A 4199-nucleotide genomic window follows, 5' to 3' on the forward strand; every position below is an offset into this window, starting at 1 on the left:
GATTTAATTCACATATGTGATTTATATGCTAAGCAGAGGGCATTCGCATATATGATGTCTGAACTAAGAACATGGTGTTGAATATTGTGTATATGATGTCTAAACTATGCAATGCAAGACACCATATGCATGATATGAGCAGTAGAACCGTGCCAAGTGAGAGCATACACCTCGGTGGGGGAATAGGACTGGTCATCTGTCTCTGAATCCATCTCTGAGGAGCTATCGGGAACCAGCAAGAGATCTGCTTTGACAGGTAGCATGTCTGCTCTGAAGGCCTTGTTTTCACTCCAGATTTTTCCATCACCCACTCAAATGGATGATTCAAAGGAAGAGTACTTTAATGTACAAACATTGTCGACAAATGGAAATTTAATGAAGAAAAGGATGGGCAAGATATCATTCAAATATATGATGCCTGGTTAAACAGGATGGCATTACACATTTCACATATATTATGGCTGGCTAAAAGACACGAGACTGCATAATTCCCATATGAAACTAAACAGGTGGCATTACAAAACATGTCTAAACTATGCAGATGACATATATGATGTCGAAAGTAGGCACTGCAAGGCAACATATGCATGATATGACTAACATCATCATGCCAAGTTAGAGCAAACACCTTGGGGGTTAAATAGGAGTGGTCAGCTGCGTTTGAATCCACCTCAGAACAGATATCTTCCTCTGGATTACAATCTGGGGAGGGGGGAGGGTTTGCCATTGAACCCACCATGGAGCGATGTCTGCATGACATTGTATTGCCGCGCAAAACTCTTCCTTTTTCTCTACATGTTCAGCATGACGGTGTACAATATCTGACATGCATACAAAAAATATAGTGAGATTATGTAAGGAGAGCATGCAGAAATCCAGAGTAATGTTAACAACCAGTGGATGGGTCCAAAAATAATGATAGCAGGCTGATGATTGCTTTAATTTAATAAAAAAACAGATGATGATTGCTTTACTATTTGTTTCCCACCCAAGATGAACAACATAGGCATACCCTAGGTGAACCAGATATTAGACAGAGATACTATTCATTGCTGCCTCGATATGTGCCCCACAACTAATTTAGAACTCAAGTTTGAACATCAATTTGGACTTGACTTGGAATCTAAGAGGTGAACAGGACAATAAAGTAGCAGGTAATATTAAGCAATGCATAACATAAGCAGAAACAAAAGAGTACGACCTCTCTTGTGGACCTATGTACTCCTGAGGTTCATCTGCTGAGTCGATGATGGTGATGCCGTTGCGGTGGGTGCCGGCGGCTGGTAAGGAGATCTGAGACGGTCAGGAGTCGTGATGACTGGTTTGGTGGATGCTTCTGTCGATGGAGCAGCTCAGGTGAGATGGACAACGTTGCGACAGGAGTAGGACAAACCACACAAAGTTTTCTTTGACACCTACCTGCAACTGAAGTAATTCTATAAGGGCTCATTTGGCTTGCATGATTCTAAAAACGCAGGGATAGGAGGAAAAATACCGGAATAGGATAGGAATGCACATAGGAAACAGAGCATTTGTGAACACATGATTTCTGTCAACTTGGGTGCTTGGTTCACGGGAATTGGAGGAGCAGAGGAATGCAAAGAAACATGGCCAAAATAAAGTGAAACCATATGAAAACGTGTATAGTTCGAATGTTATTCTGCGACGAATGCACTTGGTCTTGTTTTCATGCATAGGATTTTGAAAAGTAGGTCCAGGTGGATGTTTTGCTCCATTCCTTTCAACAAAATGTATGAATAATTGAATAGTAGAGTGCCATAGGAAAATTTCCTATTGCTATTTTTCCGTTGAACCAAAATAGCCCTAATGGATTGACATGAATGTGGAGTAATAAGTGATGCGACAAGTGTACAACCTCTTTGCCGTGTCCGTGTCGACCTCAGCATCATTGGGTTGGTCGCTGAAGGATTTGAGGCAGAGGTGGTTGTCGGAGGTGTGGAGGAAGATCTGAGGAATCTGTAGATGGCGTCCAAGGCACTACTCTGTTATGATGGATCGTTCCGTCGTTGGAGCAGCTCCGGTGAGCCGTAAGACCTCAAGGCTGAAGCAGCACAAGACAGACATCGTTAATCTCAAGTGGGATTCTAATAGCATCTCCAATAGATGATGTAAAATGCATTACCAAAAAGTGATAGATGTAAAATTTACATCACCAAAAACCACCTGACTACAACATATGAGGTAAAAACTATTGACTCTAAACTTAAATGTTGAAACTGAAATTTATTGTGCAATCTGAATGTTACTGTCGAAACTGAACGCAATGGTAGCAGAGAGGCACTTCACAGGGGATTGTTTAGGGAGGGCCTGCAGCTCATCTTCAACCTGCACCCCCCTAAGCCGCCAGCCACCACCGGTCGAACCCCGCGCCGCCTCGCCGCCCCGAAACAACTCCCCATCGTCGGTCCGCCGCCGCCTCGCCGCCCCGAAACAACTCCCCACCGCCAGTCCGCCGCCGCCTCGCCGCCCTGAAACAACTCCCCACCGCCGCCCTGGCCAGCCCTCTAGCCCCCCCCCCCCGCGCCAAGCTTTTTCTCCGACGATCCCCACGCCACCGCCCCACCACCGCCCCCCCCCACCGCCGGCGAGCACCGCCCCCACCCAGAACCCTAAGATAGATAGTGGGGTACCTCTCTGGTGAGCCCCCCTCCCCGCTGCGGGTGGTTCTTCCTTAACTCCGGCGAGCCACCCCCCCCCCCCCCACCCCCTAAAAATCGACTGACCCAAAAGTCGATTTAGTCTACTGAAGTGTAGCTAAATTGGAGCAGAGCAGCAGCACGAGCGAGGGGGAGAGCAGCAGCAGCGCGAGCGAGCGAGCGAGAGCCAGAGCAGCAGCGCGAGAGAGCGAGAGCCGGAGCAGCGGCAGCATATCCGGTTGGTATGGCCGCCGCCGCCGAAGGGGCCTCGCACTGGGGGAGAGCCGCCGTGGAGATGTCGCCCGCGGTACCGGCTTCGAGGTAGCCACTCCATGGGGGTGCGGGATGGAGCACCGTCGGCGCCGGGAGGTCGAGTTAAGGAGAAGGTGCAATGCGATGAGTGTACAACCTCTTTCGTGGCGCCGAGTAGGCCTCGGCTTCGTCCGAGGAGTCGGTGAGGATGTTGCGGTTCCGGTGGAGCAGGTTAAGGCGGCGCTGTGGGGATGGAGCAGCCGCAATAGATGAGGCGATCGTCGGAGCAGCTCCTTGGAGGTGGAGGACGGGGCGGCTGAACCGGCGGGACAATGAGATGGACGACGGATCCTCATCCGGGGAGGTGGATGAGGGACGTCGAGCTGTTGCGGTGTACGACGTCATCGGGGAAGAGTCTCCGGCTGGGCAGCGATGAGGTGGCGGACGGACGAGTGTGGGGTTTCGCGGCTGGAGCAGAGAGGTTATGGCGGCCTGGGATTTCGAATGGCGAAAAGGAGGCGATGGGAGGGGGAAACCATGACTTAGGGACACGCTTGTCCAAAATGTAGGGTTTGTTACAAAAGTACCCCCACCGATTTGAACTAGCGGCCCTTTCGGCTCAGGGTTAGAAGGGGGATTTCGCGTGTCGGGATTTGGCAGCTGGAGTGAGTTTTCGCGCGCGTTCTAATTTCGGGATAGCGAGACCCGGGTTGTGAAGGCGCCAGTTTTGGGAGCACGATATCTGAATTTTCGGGATATAACAAGGCGCGGGTTGAATTTTAGGGACAAGAATGTGTAATACTCCCTCCATTTTTGTATACAAGGCCACAAACTCATATTACAGGTACCAATGTAAAATTTAATGCTTGTTTTATGAGTCAACTTTTTTTCTTGTTTACTAGGATCATTAATACTCCACATGCATGCAAAGAAACTAAATGGAGGAAGTAGATGACTGTCATTATGACTGGATGCATGCAAATATTAAACAGGTTGTCAATACGAGAAACTACCATTAATTTTGCCTCGATTACTATTAGTGGGCTTATATAGATGCAAAATGTATATTCCATAGTGGCCTTGTATATAAAAATGGAGGGAGTATTGTACTTGTACATACCAAATCAATTCGCACTTCCCTCAATGAAAAAAAACGAAAAAATAAAACTATTCACACCACACAAAGAGAGAGTCTTGCCCCATTTTACTATACAAATGCTATTCAAAGCTACTCCCTCCTTCCATCTATATAGGGCCTAATGCGTTTTTCGAGGCTAACTTTGACCAAAT

The sequence above is a fragment of the Aegilops tauschii genome, chromosome 6 (assembly GCF_002575655.3).
Source record: "Aegilops tauschii subsp. strangulata cultivar AL8/78 chromosome 6, Aet v6.0, whole genome shotgun sequence".
NCBI lineage: Eukaryota > Viridiplantae > Streptophyta > Magnoliopsida > Poales > Poaceae > Aegilops > Aegilops tauschii.